The sequence below is a fragment of the Bos javanicus genome, chromosome 13, assembly GCF_032452875.1.
Source record: "Bos javanicus breed banteng chromosome 13, ARS-OSU_banteng_1.0, whole genome shotgun sequence".
Taxonomy (NCBI): domain Eukaryota; kingdom Metazoa; phylum Chordata; class Mammalia; order Artiodactyla; family Bovidae; genus Bos; species Bos javanicus.
The window spans coordinates 41786811-41809888 of NC_083880.1; the positions used below are offsets into that span (position 1 = coordinate 41786811).

Here is a 23078-nt window from a genome sequence, read left to right on the forward strand (position 1 = left end):
TACCAACAAAGGTCCATCTAGTCAAAGCTATGGTTTTTCCAGTAGTCATGTATGGATATGAGACTTGGACTATAAAGAAAGCTGAGCACTGAAGAATTGATGCTTTTGAACTGTGGTGCTGGAGAAGACTCTTGAGAGTCCCCTGGACTTCAAGGAGATACAACCAGTCAATCCTAAAGGAAATCAGTCTGGAATGTTCATTTGAAGGACTGATGCTGAAGCTGAAACTCCAACACTTTGGCCACCTGATGTGAAAAACTGACTCATTTGAAATGATCCTGATGCTGGGAAAGATTGAAGGCAGGAGGAGAAGGGGACAACAGAGGATGAGATGGTTGCATGGCATCACTGACTTGATGGACATGAGTTCGATAAGCTCTGGGAGTTGGTGAAGTACAGGGAAGCTGGGCACACTGCAGTCCACGGGGGTCACAAAAAGTCAGACAAGACTGAGTGACTGAACTGAATCTAAGCTTATCACTAGGGTGTTCAAGGTATCCTGGCCTGGGTGAAGGTATCCTTGCAGTGGAAGCTGGGTCCAAGCAGGGCTCAGCAACCTTTTCCCCCTGGAATTACCCTTCTTGGAACCACACTGTTTTCCCTGGTGTGTTCTTGTACTGATGGTTGACATCACACACTGTCTCCAAGCCCACTGACCCTGGGGTCAGAGCACAGGTGACTCTTGCCTGGTCCCCTCTGAGATGTGCATGACTGTGGGGGCCTGAAGAGGATCCAGAAACCCAGGTTCCCTCCTGCACCCATGCAGACCCACCACCAGTGGATTTTCTTTGAAAGACTCCTGCTAGGAAGCCTGGGGACCCTTCCCTGGACAGATGGGACAGTGCAGTCAGCCTCCAGTTCCTCCAGGACTGTCCTCTCTGCAGGTGTTATGGAGCCCAGGTCTGGCAGCTTGCTTCTCGGAAGCCAGTTCTCGAGAGAAAAGTGTTGGTAGGAAAGGAAAGTTTGCTTCATTTTGGAGGCTGATAACCAGGGGAGAAAGTAAACTCCTGTTGTAGAAAACCAGCTCCCACTTGCTGTTCAAAGGACAGCAGCATTTAAGGGGGGAGTTTCTGGGTTGTCTAGGCAGAGAGGGAGCAGGATGGCACAGTCACCTCTGATAGTCATATTGAAATCCATGATGTGGTGGACTTGTGGTCATTTTGGTTAAGTACAGTTAATCTCTAGTTCCAGAGTTTGTTCCCACTTCTTTGAGGCCAATTTTTGGAATTGTGCCAAGTAGAGCAGCTTGTGTCATGGCTTCAGTTTGGTCATCATGTGATCATCTTCTTCCACCTGATGTGGGCTTCAGTATCTGTAAAACAGCCCACAGGATACAACTCAGAATGTGACTTCTGGTCCTTGAGGAGAAACTAAAGGTCCTTGTCTTTGATAAGTGACTAAATTATTGTATTTTGTCTTGTGTAAAGGCTTAGAGTGAAAAGTATAGTAAGTTTTAATGCCAAGGTGTTGCTTACACAGGGGCAGCTCTGTAAGCTCCACTCCTCACCCCGCCCCAAGACTCAGCCAGGAGGTGAGCAGCCTGCCCAGCCCAGGAGGATGGTGATTGCTCATGGGGCTGCTTCTCCATCTCCAGCAGTCCTCTGGAGAACCAGGGCGGGTGGGATGGGGCCTCTCATCCTCACGGAGGAGGTTCTTTGACATGGCAGAGACTTTCTTCTGTGGAGACAAAAAGACTAACAGGGAGAATAAGATGTGATGGGCTGACGCTGCTGTACTCTCTGCTGACTCCCCAGTTTATTTATTTTTCTTCTATTCCAAGTATCTCTTCAGTCCTCGCCTTCTCTCAACACACACACGCACACACACATGCACACACGCACAGACAAAGCCTGCAGAGGCAGATATAAATTACTCACCTTAAAAAGAAAAAGCACAAAAAAGTTTTGACTCTTCTGTTAAAATTCTCTCCCTGGGCCAAGAAGGGGGATGAAGGGAACCCTTTAAGCCTGAACGTCTGAGAACTTCTTGTGTATCCGTGTCCACATGTTCTCACTGCCTGACCCCTGAAGGGTCAATGGGGCCCTTGGAGGCCTGGCTGTTCCCTTCTGCTGCTGTGTTTCTGGCTGTCCTGCCCCCACTCGCGCTTCAGAAAAACCATTTTATTCTCCTTTATGTCTCTCTCTTCTTCGAGCTCCTCACAAAGCAGACTTCCCTGCCCCCGCCCAGGAGACGCCTAGGACATTCCACTCCCATCTCCAGCTCTTAGAACATGCCCCTCATCCCCATAACCCAACACTGTGGAGCTTTGGTTTCCCTTTAATTTTTCCCGTCTGTAGCCCACCTCCCCTGAGAACTGAAACATCATTTGTGAAATCCGAGGTGCCGATCATGTAGCTTGTATAAACGTGCCTTCTCTGACTTCCCTGGGCTCAGAGCCTCATGGCATCATCACCCAGTGTGATTCCCAGGGAGGGCTGCCAGATCCAAGGCTGCTGAGGAAGACAACTGGCAGGGTTACCATTTGCCAGACAAGAAACTAAGATGCAATTTCCGGGTTGCTTCCCCACAGGGCTCCATGCCAAAGCTCTCTGGGATGAGGAGCGGAGAGAGGGGACCGCACTTCACAGGGGCTGCCATGTGGAGAATCAGGAAGGAGACCCCAAGGCTTGGAGTGACAGGAGTCCACCCCAGTTCAGAGACGCATCTGAGAGACGGTCATGAATCCCAAGGTCCTTCGCGTTCGTGATGGACCAAGTGACAGAGTAGCTGCCCACTTCTCTGAAAGGCTAATGATGAGCATGCAATATTATCGCCCAGTGCAGGGAATGAATCAAGGCAAACTGCAGTCTCTGTCCCCCAACGTTGCCACTGGCCACTCCACCTTCCTCCTTGAAACAAAACTACGACACCAAAAAACGTGGCAAAGAATGGACTTTGCTGAGCTCCCATCTTTAAAGCTTGGTTTGCAGCAGGGGTCTTCAGAAAACTCCAGGAACTTGTTCATTCCTTGTCAGGCAGGCCTGGGGGTTCCTTTAATACTGAATGTACACCTGCCCTCCTGCTTGTTGCCTGTTGGTCCCCATTTTGCCTTCTGAAGCAGCTTGGAACCCATCAGCTATCTTCTGTACGGGACAGCCCTTCTGTAACTGAATCTTTCCTAAGGCCCATGAATATTTTCTTTCTTTTGGATTCTTTTTATTATCATTAGCATTATCATTACTATTTCGGTCTCCTAGCAAGTGAGATCTCAGTTCCCTGGCCTGAGATTGAACCTGTGTTCAGTGCAATGAAAGCATGGAAGTCCTAACCACCAGACCTCTGGAGAATTCCCCTGTCTATGAATATTTTCTGAGAAAAATGTTTTCTGCTTCTTTGGTCCTTCGTTATGTGAGCTGCTTCTTAGATGGTTCACTAGCTTATTCTGTCCACACGTCTCCCTAAAGGTGGAGCTGTCCCAGCCCCTGGCTCTCAGCACTGCTTGAACCAGAGACATTCCCTTCCTGCTAGAATCACCTGCTGTCACCCCAGCAACCACAGAGCATCCAGCCATGCTCTGAGTATCTCCTGATTTCAGACTTTTAGGGTGCGGTTCTCATCCCTGCTTCCCTGGTGGCTCAGTTGGTAAAGAATCCACCTGCAATGTGGGAGACCTGGGTTGGACCCCTGGGTTGGGAAGATCCCTTGGAGAAGGGGAAGGCTACCCACTCCACTATTCTGGCCTGGAGAATCCCATGAACTCTATAGTCCGTAGGGTCTCAAAGAGTCAGACACGACTGAACGACTTGACTTTCACTTTTTCTTCCCTGCAGGATGCCATCTTTTGGGTTTGAACTTATTTTTCCTGCTGCAGGAAAATAATTACAAGCTTCGAATCAGGCTTCGACTTTTTATCTTCTGTCTTACCACCACCAAGGAAGCTTTTGGGAAGAAAGGCATCTGGGAACCTTGAGACCATGAGTGTAGTCCCGAAGCAGCCCCGCAGTCCAGGAGTCACAACACAGCTGTGGAAACAGAGGCAGAGGAATCACAAAAGCCATTGTGTCCCCCTGGCTATCGTGCCACAAAAGAAAATCCTGCATGGGAAATATATTTAGAAGGGAGGTGTAAATGGACATTTAGCCTGTAGTTTTGAGTCAATTCTGTAGTATTTTACATACTGCATAGTATTTGATTATTGGATTTTGCATATATAATTTATTCATTGTTAGATCAATTCCTATTAAGAATTTATATAACTTAGCTAGGGTCATTCCTCATTTTATTTTTCTGATACATTATCTCATAGTCTTTGCTTGACTTTTTTTTAAATTTATTTTAATTGGAAGCTAATTACTTTACAATATTATGGTGGTTTTTGCCATACATTGACATGAATCAGCCATGGGTTTATATGTGTTCCCCATCCTGAACCCCCCTCCCACTTCCCTTGTGTATTAACTCCAAGTTCATGGCTCCTCCTCTACAACTTTTCTCCTCAATTTCACTTTATTCCTTCTATCTTCACATAGCTACTTCATTCACATTATGAATAATCAAATGTTTTGTTACTGTTGAAATTTATTTACAAAATTCCTTAGTTGCAACTTTTCAAAGTTTAGTAATAATTTTCTCATTGTATTTTGGCATCAGGTATTGCAGGAAAAAAAAATCTGAGGATGTTATGATGCCCATATTTTGTGATTAATTCTTTTTTAAAATTCAGACTTTTTGGTTGATTGGTACTTTTTAAATTAAAATTTTTTTATTTTAATAAAAGTAGCTCAAATAATGTTGTCAAAAAGAAAAAGAAAATCCTACATGGGATGGATGCAGAATACCTTGAGGCAGATGGCGAGGAGACAGCCCCAGGCCATGAGGCTGGACCAGACAGGTGAGCACCCAGCCTCGTAGCCTCCAAGTGGAACCACCCACATCCCCTGCTTTCCTCCCTCACAGGATGGAGCCTGGGGCCCACAGCTGTGACTTCTCATGGCCTGCCTGTCCTTCTTCTTGGGATTGCCTTCCAAATAAACCACATGCACCCACCTTCCTGTCTCAGGTTCTGCTTCTAGAGGAACCCAAACTAAGACATGCATCTTCTAAATGAAGGCCTAGGTAACTAGGTGGACATAAGGGTAAAAGGAGCATGCCTCTGAATGCCAGGATGCTCCAAAGAGACAGGTTCCTGAATTCCAATATTTACAACTACATTTTCAATGTAGAGAAGCCTCTAAAATTTTTAAAAAATGGATTGATTTACTGATTGAGATAGCATTAGCTTATAACATTGCAGAAGAGTCATGTGCACATTGTATTTCTATTTCTGTGGACACTGCGCTGTTCTCACGCCCACGATGTAGTTTCCATACAGGAGCAGACAGTTGACCCCCTGTACCTACTTCCCCCTTCTAGCCCCCCGCCCCTCTGGGAACCACTACTCTGTTCTCTGTTTGTTTTTGTTTGGTTTGACTTGTTCATGTATTTGGGTTTTTGTTTGTTGGTTTTTTGTATTACACATATGCCCTGAGGGACAGGACCTGTTAGAAACACAGTCTGTTCACAATTCATATAACAGGCAAAAGGGACAGGGACCCATAACAGAACTCACATCAGAGACAAAAGGCTGAGTTTCCATTCCCTGTTCCTTCATGAACTTATTCCATAGAAATGCTCCCCATGTAATGTGAAGTGAAAAAAAGCAACTTGTATGACCCTCATTTTGTGAGACTATTTACATTAAAGATAAGTTATCATATTTATGTGTCTATTTATACATTTATGGAGCACTGAGTTCCAGGCATTAGGTTTGATATTATATGAGCATTTTTTCTCTATAAATATTTAGAGAGCATTCATTGCCCTTAACAGACATGTTATCAATTATATATACACATGGAAGGATGCCAGAAGAAAATACAAGAACATGGTAAAATGGGTCATGGGATTATTAATAATGTTTCCTTACTCATCCTTTGTATATTTTCAGGAATTTCCAAAAGCTAACAAGAATTGTGTTATGACTTAGCAAAAATCAGCATGGTATTTCAAATCTCCTTTGTAGCAAAAATCTTTACAGAAATTCTAGAGTCAGTGAGGAGCCAAACTCAGACAACAGAGAGGTTTGATCCTGAAAAATGAAACAGCCTCCAGCCATTCTAGGAAGGTCCCTTGCAGCACTCAACACAGCATCCTCCCGAAGGTATAGCATCCCCAGCTTTCTGCTGATGAATCTCCATGATTTTGCTAGGTCCTTCCACCAAGACATACAGAAATTTACTCTGCATTTGGCTCAAACCTCTTTCTACATTTGAACAGGGCTGAAATTACTAGAAAAATCAGTCAAGATGCATCAGCACCTGGCCATATGCCTACAATCAGCCCTTCTCTCACCAGTTCACATCTTCGAACACAGCTCAGCTGGGTGCAAACCGCTTGTCCAAAGAAGCCACTAATAAGTGGGCTGGTCTCAGGGGCTCACAGACGGAAGGAGTGGCTTCAGGAACTCCCACATCTCTCCCCAAGTTCCCATTTATCTCTGATGGTTGCTGACTCATCACCCCTCAACTTGGTGGTTTAAATCAGCAGCGAACATTTTATTCTCTCATAGTGTCGGTGGGTGGTTCTGACTCAGGCAATCCTCTGGCCGTAGTTAGTCATCGGCTGGAGCTGGAACAGACTGGAGGAGCCTGGGCACTGGAGCAGTGCGCTGGAGCAGTGTGGCTGGACATCTTCCCCTACCCTGTCTCTCTTTATGTAGCTGCAGGGAGGCCACGCATGACCTCTACACTGTAGGTGACTGGGCGCCTTCCAGCGTGGTGGCATGGGGCTCCAGCAGCAAGGAGGAGACTGAATCCCCCTTCATGGCCTGGCCTCGGAAGTCACATCACCTCTGTACACTCTAACGGCCAAAGTAGTCACCAAAGACATCCCAGTGCTAGGGGGCGGGACATAGCTCCACGTCTAGACACGGTAAGTGTCAAGGTCACCTTCAAGAAGAGCCTAAGCCATGGGAGAAGCTGCCATGGGGAAATGGAGATACCTTTTTGGTAACCTCCCACCCCAATTTCCTCCTCATCTTCTGAGACCCAGCTGCATAGCGATTCTCTTTGTAGGGCAGCCTTCTTGAACATTCTCTCCAGTGATAGAGCTTGCTCCTTGGACCTCCTGTATGCCATCTTGCACAAGCTGATTACTCATGAGCCTCTTTGTACTGGGGGAGTTCATGTCTCTCTCCCCAGCAATTTGTAAACTCCAGGTTCATTCATTTTCTCTTCCTTGTGTTGCCTATTCAACAACATTTAAAATGACATTTTCAAAACTTTACCAGTGTGGGTAGTGTAAAAGCCCTTTTTGGACACTTTTCCTGATTTTTACTACAATGTGTTACTTGCTAAGATTGTCCCTGACTCCATAGGAAAAGTAAGAAAGAAAGTCTTATATAGATGGAAGAAGATAAACTAGAAGAAATGTGAGGAAAAAGAAAATCCAAGGTTCTACACAATACTGAATTCTTTTACTCTAAAGTAAAATTCCAAATTTTGAACAACTGTGGTCAGTACCGAAGACATAGACCATAATGTTAGCAGAACAATATGAAATTACCTTACTTAAAGGGACACAAAATCCTCCTCTCTGTTCTTTTTAATACTGGGCCTGCTTCATCTTTCACTTGTCTTTACACTGACTGAAAATAAATAAAATTCCCCATAACAACCTGCTTTTTTTCTTTTTGATGTTTCAAAAACATCAAAACTTTAAAAAAAAAAAACTACAAACTTTTTTTTTTTAATGTGGACCATTCTTTTAAAAGTCCTTATTGAATTTTTACAACATTGCTCCTGTTTCATGTTTTCCTTTTTTGGCCAGGAGACACGTAGGATCTTAACTCCTTGACAGGAATCGAATGTACCACATTGGAAGGTGAAGTCTTAACCACTGACCACTAGGGAGGTCCTGAGCAAGCGTTATTGATTACATAACCACTGCAAAAATAAAAGGATACTTGCCTGCTTGTAACTGGAAATATTTATGTTTAGCTAAGAATCATTTTCATGGGAATGACAAGACATTCTAATCCAAAGAAAGGTTATGAAATCGGCTTCCTTCTCCTTGCCTTCCATGACGTGTGTATATATATTCATCTTTTTCTCATTGTTAATAATGGAGGTAGGAATTTCCAACCTGTGGGCTTTCTGATTAATTGCACACTGTAAATGAAACTATATTAAACATCCTTCATCATAACTCATCTAAAGAAAATTTGATTCTTCCTTGGTAATCCAGAAAGGTTCAGAATTAAGAATGACCATTATCAGATCAGATCAGTCGCTCAGTCGTGTCTGACTCTTTGCGACCCCATGAATCACAGCACGCCAGGCCTCCCTGTCCATAACCAACTCCCAGAGTTCACTGAGACTCACGTCCATCGAGTCAGTGATGCCATCCAGCCATCTTATCCTCTGTCGTCCCCTTCTCCTCTTGCCCCCAATCCCTCCCAGCATCAGAGTCTTTTCCAATGAGTCAACTCTTTGCATGAGGTGGCCAAAGTACTGGAGTTTCAGCTTTAGCATCATTCCTTCCAAAGAAATCCTGGGGCTGATCTCCTTCAGAATGGACTGGTTGGATCTCCTTGCAGTCCAAGGGACTCTCAAGAGTCTTCTCCAACACCACAGTTCAAAAACATCAATTCTTTGGCACTCAGCCTTCTTCACAGTCCAACTCTCACATCCATACATGACCACAGGAAAACCATAGCCTTGACTAGACGAACCTTTGTTGGCAAAGTAATGTCTCTGCTTTTGAATATGCTATCTAGGTTGGTCATAATTTTCCTTCCAAGGAGTAAGTGCCTTTTAATTTAATGGCTGCAGTCACCATCTGTAGTGATTTTGGAGCCCAGAAAAATAAAGTCTGACACTGTTTCCACTGTTTCCCCATCTATTTCCCATGAAGTGATGGGACCGGATGCCATGATAGGTTTCAAATGTGTTTGGTTATTTGAACAATGACTTGGGCTCTGGATAAGTTGTTTCTACTTGACAGATCACTGAAAAATCATAAATGATGTATTTTTCCAATTTTGGTCTGCTGAAAGATCATGCATTATTTATAGGTTGTCTTTAATTAGACATGTTTTGTAAGATTCACAGCATATTTCCCTTTAGGTTTTCATAGTGGTTTTCACTGATGGGCCTGATTCGAACTTAGCACAAGCATTATATTATCATTTACACCAGGAAGAGAAAGGAATTGGGAACAAAAGGAGTCTTCTTAGTAACCCACACCTCAGAAGTCTAATTTCTTCCCACGTCTTCACAGCCAGTGGTGTTTTCTCTGATCTTGATGTTAGTATCAGACCCACTGGATCTTTGAACTGTCCAAATCAGTAAGGTCAGGCAGTCCTGATTTCTCTTTCCATGATTGGAGTTCATCTCTAATGCTGTTCATCTCCTCAGCCAAGTTCCAAAGTGAAAGTGTCCATCCTCACTCGCAGTGGAGAAAACCACTTAGTTTTTAAGAATCATAGTGGACAACCCAGGTCTTCATCTTTCCCTGGAGCCACATGTAGAAGGAATGATGACCCCAAGAGTGACACCTTCCCACGGGCAGGCCCAGATTTGAGCTAAAATCTCTGAAATCTTCTGAATGGATGAAGCACTAAAATGGTTCGCCATCATGATTTTATTCCTGGTAAAAGTGCAAGAACATGTCAAGAAGTACCTCTGCAGGAAAGGAAATTCTGGCCATTTCCCCCCTTCCCACCCATGTGAGCAAGGCTGGGGCATAAGCCGTCAGGCAGGCTCTGCAGTGTGTGTCAGCTCGACTCCCTGGAATGACGGACCAGAGGTGGCCCTGCTGCCAGGCCCATGGCTCCGAGCCCAGGGATGTCCTGCACTCACACCGTGCATGCTTGGGCTGCCCGTGAAGACCTGAGTGCTGCACGCTGCCTACCACGTGTGTCTCATTGAGCTCTGCTGTTGACAGGCAGCATCCCATCTTCCCACACCCCCACCCCCACCAGCCCATCACAGATCCAGGCAGGACACCTTCCTGGACGGCTTCAGCCTCAGGTGGGGGAACAGAACAGCTGAGTTTCAGAAACCTCCCTCATCCACAGCTGTGTGTCTGATGGTGAGGGTCTCTGGGGCTCGAGGAGGATAAGAAAGTTGTAGTCCCCTCTGTTCCTGGAGGCTGTTTCTGCTGGGCATCAGCACAGCCCCGTTCCTCTCTGTCCCAGTGATGTCAAGTCCCAATCCTGTCCCCAGAGCCTACCCTCGGCTCTTGTCAACACAGCAGCAGAGAGTGGTGTTGTTATCATAATAACTAAAATTAGCTCTCATTTTCATGAAGGAAATAATCCCCAAGCTTTGGCACTTTTTGTATCGGTTGTAATTGCTTTTGACACGTTTCCCATCTGATTGGAAGTGCAGGTGTGGGATGGGATCTGTGCCTTGGTTGGCTGGCTTGGGTCAGTGCCAGGAACCAGCTTTGCAAGAGAAGGGCCCAGCACTCTATTTAGTCATATAAATTGCCAGTTGCTCTTAGAAACCCAGGATTGTGGCAAGGTAAAGGCTACAGAGATTAAATAGAATATATTCCGATCTTTTCATGAAAACAATAAGAAAGGTCCTCAGGTGCTGTGAAGTGTGAAAGTTGCTCAGTCGTGTCTGACTCTTTATGACCCCACGGACTATACACTCCATGGAATTCTCCAGGCCAGAATACTGGAGTGAGCGGCCTTTCCCTTCTCCAGGGGATCTTCCCAAACTAGGGATTGAACCCAGGTCTCCCACATTGCAGGAGGATTCTTTACCAGCTGAGCCACAAGGGAAGCCCAAGAAAGCTGGAGTGGGTAGCTTATCCCTTCTCCAGCAGATCTTCCCAACCCAAGAATCAAATTGGGGTCTCCTGTATTGAAGGTGGATTCTTTACCAACTGAGCTATCAGGGAAGCCCCCCTTGCATGCTGGGATCTCCCCAGAAGCACAAGGCAGAGGAGGACAGCGACAAAGCCGCACTGTGTCCTGCACGCGTCCATCCGTCCAACCCCCGCATCTGAGAGTCATCTTTGACTTTCCCTTCCTTTCCTCCCCTAAATACAATCACCCACATCCTGCCATTGTGTCTTTTGTGAATTCTGTCTCGTCCAGTTCTCCAGTCCCTGTTCTCACTGCCTTTCAGACCCTCACTCACTCTCATATTTTCACTTTGAGGTATTTGTCACCTGCTCTTTGACTAGCACCTCCATCTGCTTCCACCCACCCTGCATCCTGCCCTGCATCCAGCGTCCAGACTGGACTCCTCCACACATCCCTACACATGCTTCTTCTATAAAAGGAGGCTGTCCTGATCTAGAGGTGGATGGAGAAGAGGCAGTCAGAGCATGTGGTACAAATGCTGCAACAGCAGACCCTGTCTCGCCCCTGCAGGCCCCTGTGCAGGCGGTTTTCTACCGTGAGCCTCAGCATCTCGGCCCAGGGCAGCCCTGGGTGACGAGGAGCTTCGCTCATGGGCGGGGAGGCTGGGAGCACCAGGGATCCGTGAGCCATGATGCGAGGGGATGCAGAAAGCGCCTCAGCTTCTCAGTGCTCAGAGAGGTGCTCTATGCTTCTTTCTGAGTCTCCATTGGGAACTGGCCCATCTATCCCCAGCAGTGACCTATGAGAGGACACAGCTGTCTAAAGTACAGTAAGTTCCCTACATAGGAATAAATTCTGTCCCAAGAGTGCATTCATGAGTCCAGTTTGTTCATAAGTCCAACAAAGTTAGCCTAGGTACTCAACTAACACAATTGGCTATGTACAGCTGCTTTTACGCTTGCTTCCAGACATCCTGGGCTTGAAAGAAAGATACTACTGTACTCTATACAGTGCTGTAAAGTACACAGAAGTGCAACCACTTGTAGAGGGTGCACGCATGTGACAATGTACACCAGACATGTAACCTAATTTACGTACTTGAACATATGAACACACGTTTTGATCTTGGAAAGTTCACAACTTGAAGATTCATATGTAGGGGACTTACTATATCAGAATACAGAATAATACATTTAGCAGTAGTGATTGGTTCCAAGTTATCATTGGTGCCAGACCCTGGGCTGAATTTGGGTGACTTAAGGATGAGGGAGAAGAGAAATCTCTGCAGAGACTGAGAATGGGGAGTCAGGGCACTGGGGGAAGCCTGGGGGCAAGGACAGGGAGAGGCCCAGGGGCTTGAAGGGGAGGGGGTGACCCACAGTGCCTCATGGACCCAAGGAGGCTCCTGTCTGTGGGTTTTCTGGGTGAACAAAAATGTTCATTGCCTTTCTAGCCTCTTGGCCTCCCCTTTACCATCCTCTGCTTTGCTTCCTGTTTCAGTTTGTTCCTCACATGCTGGACTTTTGATTCTGCCCAGAAAGACCATTTACTTAGGTGACGAAGTCCGGACAGATGTCCAGGGCTCACTAGCCAGCATGTCATTGTACCTGCCATGCTCTGGCTGACTTTCTGGGTAGCAGCTCTACCCAGCCCTCGCCGTCTCACAAGCTCCCAGGGAACAATCCCCTAAATGCATGTTCTCCTCTCCTTCCTGCTTGATCTATTAAGATTAAACTCAATGGTTCATTTCCCGTAACCGTCAGCACCACTGACAATTGCTGCGGTAACTTGTTACAACGGTGACTACTATTTTAATTAAAATCACCATGGAAACAATGGGGCCCACACAGGTAATGCCAGGGTTGGGTGGGGAGGGAAGAACCAAAGTGGGATGTGTCTCGGGTTGACCAGTGTCTGGCCGTTGCTTTCCCGTTTATGAAGTCAGCCAGGACCGCTTGCCAAAACAACTCTCGTCACAGAGAAATATGAGTTAGTTGACCTTCACCCTTTTCTCCATCTCCTCCTACAGACTTCCTGGTAGGTCATGATTCCTGACATTTGCCTGACCTGGTTTGTGACTTTACAGCACACAGTTTAAACAGTTAACTTCCAAAATGGTCCTTAATTCTCTTGTCTGACTTTAGGGTGAACTCAGTGCTGGTTGATGCAAATGTCTTTCCATTGTCTGTGCAACTGACCTCTTGTGGGCAAGAATAAAGAACAGAATGCTTGGCAGGATTTATTTATTCTAAATTACTGTTGGTTCCTGACATTGACTCCATCTAGGGTCTGTCAGGCTAGGGGATAAATATGAATACCATCCCTCTGTGTCCTCAAGGAACACATTCACTGCCTTGGAAGACAGATTTATTTAAAATTGTTTAATACAGTACAATCTGTGCTACAATAGAGTTTTGCATACACTTTTTTGAGGGAAGATGCCAAAGTGTTATTCAATTATTAAGAACAAATGCCATAATTTTAAATAAGAAATCATTAGAGATTATAACAAATTTCAGTATGGAACCAGCTAACTGTTTTTGGTAACTTCTTCTAACTTCTCTATCATTATTTGTTGGTATTGTTTAGTCACTGAGTCGTGTCCAGCTCTTTGCGACCCTGTGGACTGTATGTAGCTCACCAGCCTCCTCTGTCCATGGGATTTCCCAGTCAAGAATACTGGAACGGGTAGCCATTTCCTCCTCCAGGGAATCTTCCTGACCCAGGGGTCAAACCCACTGCATCTCCTGTATTAGCAGGTAGACTCTCTACCACTGAGGCACATTTGTGCAAAAAACAGTATGGTATTCTTTGGAATAAAATAAATAACAGTTCAAAATAAAAATAAACTGCATTTTAGGTTGATTCAATAATAATTGGTTTAAAAATCAAATGCATATGGAAAACATCCCAAGCTATCTGATCCTGAGATGCCACCATGCTGCAATTCATCCCCTCAAGCTCCCAGGCAAGAAATCTGAATGATGTTTTGTTTACTACAGTTGTCCCTTGGAGTCCACAGGGGACTAATTCCACAGGTACTGATCCCTTACATAAAATGGCATAGAATTGGCATGTATAACCTATGTACATCCTTCCATATACTTTAAATTATCCATAAATTATTTATAACACCCAATACAATGTCATGCTACATAATTAGCTGTCAGTGCGTGGTGAATTCAAGTTTTGAATTTTGGAACCCAGGATATTTTTTTTTTTTCAAATGTTTTGATTCCCCCTTTGGTTGATTCTGCAGATGCAGAACCTGTAGAGATGGAGGGCCAACTGTAGTTTATACTCACTCCCAATTTCTGTATCAATACTGTTGGTTCTATTTCCTAAACATTGTGCCAGTCCATCTCTACTTCTCAATCACCACAGCTCTTGCCAAGGTAAATCCCTCACTGTCTTTCTTTAATATTGCTATTTTGGGTCATAACTCAAAGATCTTGAGTTTTTCCGCCAACTTGTGCTTCACTACACAGACACGGGGTGGTTCACCTAAATCCCAAGCCAATCAAGCTGCTTTGTTCTTAAAAGCATTTGGTGGCTCCCTATTGCCTGTAAGAATAAGGTTAACAATGAAACCCCATGGCTAGGCCCTAAATGGCTCATGGTCCTCTTTATATACTTTCTCTTTTGCTGTTTTCTCAATACAACTTAAACTCCATCCTTACCCAGCTGTTCAACAGTCTTCTAAAACTTCCTGTCTGTATCTCCATGCCTCTGTAATCTTTGCTTTTCTGGAATCCACATCATTTAGGGAAAACCTACTACCTTCTAAGACCTTGCTACTCAAAGAGTGGTCTGCTGACCAGATGCATCACGGCCCTTGGAAGGTTGTTAGCAATACAGAGTCCTGAGCTCTCCTCCTGACCCTTGACTCAGAAGCTGCATTTTCACAGCATCGCCACAGGATCCTCAGACATGCTAAGGATGGAGACTCACTGCACTAAGCCATCTCCATCATCAGCTTCCCTGACATACCCTTCATCCTTGTCAGGGACCCAGCTCCCAGAGCTCTACCAACTTTGATGTTGCATAGAAGTCATCTGAGCCCTTGAGGGACAAAGGAATGTTACCTGTTCATCTTTATATCCTCAGAGCCAAACACTGAGCTCACTGTCTTTCATCCCACAAACAGCTACCAAGCACCTGTGAAGGGCCAGTCACAGTGCGAGGTGGTAATGATGCTAATGGTGAAGGGATGGCACAGCCCCTGTTCACAGGCGTGAGAACGATATTCATTAGAGACAAACAGAGACTTTCAATAATAGTCTTGCCAAGAGAGCTGAGCCCAAAGTGTTGGAATTTAGAGGAGCAGAGAAACATGTGCTGACCCTGGGTGTGTCCCAGGGTTCACAGGGACATGATTGTATGTATTTAAGGTCATTGTTGACACGTGTAAATACAAGAGAAAACAAAGAGGTGGAGTTGGTGATTACATTGTCCATCACAAAGCACACTGTACCTAGAAAATTTCACTCTTGGAAAGCTTAGCGTTATAGCTATCAAGCTGCTGAGTCTTTTTTCAAAACCCCTGCCCTCTGACTTTTCATTCTTTAAATATTGCTGCAGTCAGAGAACTCTCTACACCCACGAGCAATTGCTTGCATCTTCAATTAGCTGTGGCAGCCAACTTCTTCTTTGGATTGAGTTGATAAGTCTACTGACATCTACTGTTAACCTCCTGAATGATCTTGGATAAGTCATGTTCATCCTACTCACTGCTTCCCAGCTGGGATTATAAATATGAGTAGTAATGAAGGATGTTTCATCAAGAAGCTAGTGTCGAAGGCGAGTGATGTTTCATCCTGTGTGGAACCCCTGGAGGACATGCCACAGAGCCGGTCCCCCTGAGAGGCTACGAAGTTGAGGTATACACCAAAATCCATCTATTATCCTTAAAGGCTGTTTTCAGAGAGTGTGTTGATTCTTGGGTACTTCTGGCCTTTCATAAGGCAAAGTGAGCATGTGTCAGAGTCAGAACAAGTGCAAAGCAGAGTCTTTACCTACAGAGATTGAGTCCTGAGAGGGTAGGAGCAGGGCAAGAGAGATGGGAGAGGGACACTCAGGTGTGCTTGTTCAAATAAAGACCTTGGCCTCTGGAAAGCAGAAACAGAATTAAAAAGTTGATTTTATAGTATTTCTTTCAAGGAAAGATAGTAAGTACTCTATAACCTAAAAAAATTAGGGTAGAGAGTAGACTTTTTCAGCAGCTGTTGCCAACACAGCTCTAGCTTTCTCTATGGATGGTTTTTTGGAATAGCACCACTCAGCCTAGGTCACTCGAGCGGCAGAGCCAGAGAATCTGGAGGGAAGAAGCCGCTCATCTTTTCTCTTTCTAAGGGGGTGCTCCACGCCACCACCACCAGATGCCCAGCCCCTAGGTCATGCCAGGTGTCTGAAGTGAGGTTGCTCACAGAAAGAGGGGCAGCTTGGAATGCCATGGAATCCATCAGTCAATGCCATAGAATGCCACTGAATCCACCTGCACCAGCTCTTGGTCCCAGCACCTTGAGAGAGCTGCCTCCACCCTCCGAGCACCCCAGGTCTCCCTCAAAGTGTTGCCTTGAGGACAAATACCACATAGACACAGAGCCCAGAACTCATGAGACAAGTCCTGTTCTTTTCCATTCAGAAATACAGAAACTCCCAGGAACGCAGAGGCCCTTATGAAGGTCGTAGCAGTGGGAGCCCTAAATCCGCAGAACAGGGAGGCCTTCTCTGTTGCCTTTAGGTATGATCGTAAGCCCACTGGTTTGCTTCCATTAGGTAGGTAGCTGGTTGGTCTCTCCAAACACTCAGTTCGGGACCTCAATTTTAGTCATAGAGGGCTAGGAGAAGTGGGGACAACAGCTGAAAAAGGCAGACATTCTGCTAATTAACTATGAGTTGGAGACAGGATGGAGTAGTGAGAAAATTAGAGGAAGTGGTGATTTTGACTGAGAAGTTACACTGAATTAAATTCAAACTTTTAATAGGGGGTAAAAAAATCTATAAATGTTGGATGACTATATAAGGAAATATTCAGTTCTGGGTTGTTTTCAGATGCATTCTTTATTCAGGACCCTGTAATAAACTTTGAAAAAAGCAGAGTGGCATGTCTTCACTGAAACCAGTAAAATCAGTCTAGCCACGATAGCATTTTCCCAGTCGGCGCAACCATGAATCACTACTTTCTCTAAGGACTTAATTAGCGTCAAGGCAAAAGCCTCTAATTTCCCCCCTATTTATCATTTGGCAACAAAACCTGTTTACTTACCACAGATGCCAAAGAATAGATTAAGCTGATAAAGAAAAGTATAAGATTAACAAGTGCAATTTACTTGTCAGATGGAGGTATTTTATCGTTTCACCGACTTGTTCTCTCTAGAGGGAAACTTGTGTGTTGATACTTTGCAACAGAGACGAAGCCAGGGCCAGTTCAGAGGTGAGTGTCAGGGAGGTGAAGACCGAGCGTCTCTGGGGACCAGGGAATGCCCTTCCCACACCCCTCCCGTCACCGGAGAAGAAAGATAAGAAAGGCTCTTTCTTACACGCTCTAAGTTAAACAAAGTTTTAAGTGTGCTAGTGTGCTTGCTTCAGCAGCACATGTACTAAAACTGGAAGCCGACAGAGATTAGCATGGCCCCTGAACAAGGATGATGTGTAAATCCATTAAACACCCATTATTAAAAAAAGAATTTTAAATATATTGCTGTAGTAAAGGGAACCACACACACACAATAAAACAATATTACAGTGGCAAAAAGGGAAAAATGGGGAGGTAGGGGTAGTTAGGGAGTCTGGGATGGACATGTGCACCCTGCTGTATTGAAAATGGAAAACCAACAAAGACCTACCGTATAGCACAGGGAACTCTGTTCAATGTTATGCGGCAGCCTGGATGAGAGAGGAGTTTTCGGGGGTGGGGGGGATGGATACATGTATGTGTACGGCTGAGTCCCTTCGCTATTCACCTGAAAACTATCACAACAATTAAGGTAATCAGCTATACCTTAATACAAAATAAAAGTTTAAGAAATAGAAGCAAATAATTACAATATTATATGTGGCAAAATAGAAAAGTGGAGTCTATAGATGCTATCTATACTTCTTAAATTAAGACATAAATGTACTTATTATTCATAAGTGTGACACGTGAATAATAATGATGACAACTTGACAAACTAAAAATATACTATAAATCCTCCAAAGTACCGGAAGTCAAACTCACATATCCCACAAATATCAAAAAGAAGAGAAAGGGGAAAACAAAGCAAAGAAAGGAAAAGAAATCCCTAGAGCAAATGATTTAGGAAATACAGGGTGTATTGAAAACAAATCTCCAAAGTGAAGCTAGTGACAAGTGACACATAAGCCATCATGTTCGAGTCACACATTCGGATGAAATGCCACTAACAAATGCACATAGGTTCAGCATACATGTTGGGAGAAAGTCTTGCAGAATGAGGTATGTGTGAAAGAAGCTACTAAAATTAGATTGGGCAAAGACCGACCAGGCAAACGCTAACAAAGAGAAAGCTAGGAGTAACAATATCAGGCAAGGAGAGAGTTAAAGCAAAGTGACAAACCTAGCGTGAAAGGGGTAATGAATATTAACATGTGGCTTCACCCGCAATGATAATGCAACTGTATTTTATGCACTAAATGGGGAAAAAAGCAAAGCATAACTCCAAAGACTTCCCTGGTATCTTGGGCTTCCCTGGTGGCTCAGTCAGTAAAGAATCTGCCTTCAATTCAGGGGACCAGGCTCCAATCCCTGGGTCAGGAAGATCCCCTGGAGAAGGGAATGGCAACCCACTGCAGTATTCTTGCCTGGACAATCCCATGGACAAAGGAGCCTGGCAGCCTATAGTCCACAGGGTCACAAGAGTCGGACATGACTTGGTGATTAAATCACCCAGAGACTTCTAGAAAAAATTAACAAAACCCAGAAGTAGTATGAGATCAACTCATCCTTATGATATCGTACTTGATCAAGTGGATAAGATTTCTCAATTAATTAAGGCGGTAGAGGTTCTGAAGTCAGTCAGCCTCAGCCCAGATGGGTTTGCTCAAACACGAATCACTGGGTTCCACCCCAGGGTTCTGCTTCAGTTGGTCTGGGTGGGTGCTTGAATCCTGTGCAGATGGCCATTCAGTAGAGAAAACTATCTGAGGAGAGATGATGCCCTTTTGAAAGGTGAGGGGTTACAAAGACAAGGATGATTCAACAAAGAACAGGTATCAAAAGTCTCCAGGAACTTGCAAGACTTAGGCGGTGGGTCCACCAGCCCAGGGGAATCACAGCAGAGACTTGAGGTGACTGCAGCCCCAGCAGGAAAGCCACCAGCCCTGGGGTTCAGGGGAGAGACCTGAGGACAGAGGGGTAATTTTGCCCCCAATCTCTGTTTCCAGGGTTTCTCTCCGATGGTAGAGAATCTGCCTGCAATGCAACAGACCTGGGTTCAATCCCTGGGTCAGGAAGATCCCCTGGAGGAGGGCATGGCAACCCACTCCAGTATTCTTGCCCAGAGAATCCCATGGCCAGAGTAATCAGCCTGTAGCCTGGCGGGCTACAGTCCACATAATCACAGAGCCGGATACGGCTGAGTGACTAACACTTTCACTTTCACTCTGCTTCCAAAATGCAGGCACCTTTTGCTGCCCATGGGAGCGATGGGGGCAGAATTCCTCATTCCGTACGGGTCTGTCCATCTCAGTCTTATCTCTCCTCAGCTCTCTCGGGTGCTAAAGTTTCCCTCACAGCCTGCCTTCTATTTCTGCTCCCATTAAAAAAAAAAAAAAAAATCTGTTTGGCCACGTGTTGAGTCCTTTACACACATTCCTTGACTGTGTCCCTGTGAGGGCCATGACCCCCAAGTTATGGGTCAGGGATCTGAGGTCAGTGAGATCACCTACCTGAACACAGCGTGTTTAGTGGAGGGGCTTGAATCCCCATCCACCTTGACCCAATGCAAGAATCACACAACACTCCTCACTCTGCTGCTTGTCTGCTAATCCTCTATTTTCTTTGTACTCGTCTCTTTCTCCCAGCCAGGAAGGGTAGGTTTAGTGTTTGGGTTTGTTTTTTTTTTTTTTGGCTTAGTGTTTTGTTTTGTTTTTTTCTCTCTCTCTCTTTTTCTTCTGGTTCTTTCCCAGGAAGTAGTCAAGTTTATATGAGTCTCCTTCAAGCCACCTCCCATGGCCACATTCCTCCATCTGCTGAAACTGCTCCTTCCTCGTGACATTTTGATCTGGATGAAGGCGGAGGCTGTCATCAGAGAACAGCCAGCTGCTGGTAGCACCAGCCTCCCACACGCCCGTCTGTCCTCACACGGCCTGCCAAGCCCCTGGGGCCTGAGTCTTGGCTTTGAAAGTCTCCAAAAATGGCAACATCCTTAGCCAGAGACAAGGTTCACCAGTTCTTCTTAATTCTGTAGCTTAGAAATCATTTGCCTTTCAGGTGTCTTTGAACTTTCACGTTGGCTTAATAACTTACAGAGTTTTGAAGATGCCTTGCTCTCATCTCTGCCTGCCTTTCCTGTTGATCAGAAGTCAACTGCAGGGGGGCATGCATCAGACCAAGAAATCTGACCAGACCCTGATTTCAGCACCGTGGGAGCAGACCAGTGGGGGTGGGTGGTCTCCAGGAGTTCTCCCTTGCTAGACATTCTGATTGTTCACCAATGCCCTGTGGGAATGCAATGCTGGATTCCACCCTGAAGTCTGGAAAACTCTGGACTTTAAGGAGATGATCACGTTCCAAAAACTGAGATAGCAAAACAAACAGGATGGAAGAGTCCGAAGGCACTCCCTTGATTTCCAGCTGTTTCCAAAATGTGTTCAGTTGAGCGAAACCCCAAACACATGGTGGAAAGCTTATTTCCCTCTAAAAATGTTAAACGCACACATCAGGCTAAAAGAAACCATCTCTGTATGAATTGGATTCATTCACACTTAACTAATGCAGAGCTTGGCAAGGAGCAAATGGAATATAAAGAGACTGCTCTTGGTGGCCTGAAGACGTCTTCCCTTGCTCCAGGTTGCCTACTAAGAAGGGGAAAGAGGAAAGAGAAAGCTGGACTCCTTGTCTGACTCAACACCTTCCATTGGCAAGACTCTTATCAGCACTAAAGCACAGATAAGAACAGAAAACACTGTCTGTGAAGAGGATATGCACTAGATCTAGAAAAATGGTCCTGACAAACCTATTTGCGGGGCAAGAATGGAGATGCAGATGTCAAGAGTCGACTTATGGACACAGGGGAGAAAGGAGTGGGGGAGCAAATGGAGACAGAAGCCTTGAAACATATACATTACACAGGGAGCTCAGCTCCGTGCTCTGAGATGACCTGGAGGGGAGGAATGGGGGGTGGGTGGGAGGGAGACTCAGGAGGGAAGGGATATATGTACACATACAGCTGATTCACGGTGTTGCACAGCAGAAGCTAAGCCAATATTGTAAAGCAATTACATTCCAATATAAATAAGTAAATAAGAAAAGCCTCTGGCACATCCATCACAGGCTTACAAAGAGGCTCTCAGTCCTTCCTTGCCTTGGCTCCAACCATGATTCTGGTTGAGGGGCATTCTGTTTTCTTCCTGGATTATTTGAGCATGCAGCTCCCTGGTCTTCCCGAGTTTACTTTTGCCCTCTTTAACCTGCTCCGTCCCCAGGATCCTTGTGTTTCTGAATGGTGTTGTTAATCATGTAACTGCTCTGTGACTGACTTTTGGCCTCACTCTCACCTGGAAGTCTTACAAACCCTTAGTTACTTGGCATTAAATACCTCCCCTACCCCAGACCCTCCCTTGCACAGCAGCCAGCAATTCTGGGCTTTTTAGAAACCTGCTCTTTCACTTCTCTTACTGGTCTCTTCTTCCCTCACTCTGTTTAAAATTCTATTCTTTTTTTAAAATCTATTTATTTTAATTGGAGGCTAATTACAATATTGTAGTGTTGTTTTTTTTTTTTAGGAAAATGAGGTGTAGTTTACTATTCAATTTATACATGAACATAGTGATTTATACTTTCACTTTCACGTACATTTACTTTCTTTATTTTTCCTAGTGGAACAGGCCTTTTTTTTAAATATAAATTTATTTATTTTAATTGGAAGCTAATTACTTTACAGTATTGTATTGGTTTTTCCATACATTGACATGAATCTGCCACCGGTGTACCTGAACTCCCCTCCCACCTCCCTCCCCATACCATCCTTCTGGGTCATCCCAGTGCACCAGCCCCGAGCATCCTGTATCCTGCATCAAACCTGGACTTGAGATTCGTTTCACATATGATAATATGTGAATGATAATATGTGTATGATAATATACATGTTTCAATGCCATTCTCCCAAATCATCCCCCCACCCCCACAGAGTCCAAAAGACTGCTCTATACATCTGTGTCTCTTTTGCTGTCTCTCTTACAGGGTTATCGTTACCATCTTTCTAAATTCCATGTATATGTGTTATTATACTGTATTGGTGTTTTTCTTTCTGGTTTACTTCACTCTGTATAATTGGCTCCAGTTTCATCCACCTCATTAGAACTGATTCAAATGTATTCTTTTTAATGGCTGAGTAACACTCCATTGCGTATATGTACCACAGCTTTCTTATCCATTTGTCTGTTGATGGACATCTAGGTTGCTTCCATGTCCTGGCTATTATAAACAGTGCTGTGATGAACATTGGGATACATGTGTCTCTTTCAATTCTGGTTTCCTCGGTGTGTATGCCCAGCAGTGGGATTGCTGGGTCATATGGCAGTTCTAGTTCCAGTTTTTTAAGGAATCTCCACACTGTTCTCCATAGTGGCTGCACTAGTTTGCATTCCCACCAACAGTGTAAGAGGGTTCCCTTTTCTCCACACCCTCTCCAGCATTTATTGCTTGTAGACTTTTGGATCGCAGCCATTCTGACTGGTGTGAAATGGTACCTCATAGTGGTTTTGATTTGCATTTCTCTGATAATGAGTGATGTTGAGCATCTTTTCATGTGTTTGTTAGCCATCTGTATGTCTTCTTTGGAGAAATGTCTGTTTAGTTCTTTGGCCCATTTTTTGATTGGGTCATTTACTTGTCTGGAGTTGAGCTGTAGGAGTTGCTTGTATATTTTTGAGATTAATTCTTTGTCAGTTGCTTCATTTGCTATTATTTTCTCCCATTCTGAAGGCTGTCTTTTCACCTTGCTTATAGTTTCCTTTGTTGTGCAGAGGCTTTTAATTTTAATTAGGTCCCATTTGTTTATTTTTGCTTTTATTTCCAATATTCTGGGAGGTGGGT

At 44.7% G+C, this 23078-nt stretch overlaps 1 non-coding gene across 1 annotated transcript; it reads left to right on the forward strand.

Moving 5' to 3' along the window:
• The first annotated feature begins 17376 nt into the window (after positions 1 to 17376).
• LOC133259978 (U6 spliceosomal RNA) lies at positions 17377 to 17480 on the forward strand. The gene has a single exon (XR_009740641.1). It is a non-coding gene; the product is annotated as a U6 spliceosomal RNA (small nuclear RNA).
• The last annotated feature ends 5598 nt before the right edge of the window (positions 17481 to 23078 follow it).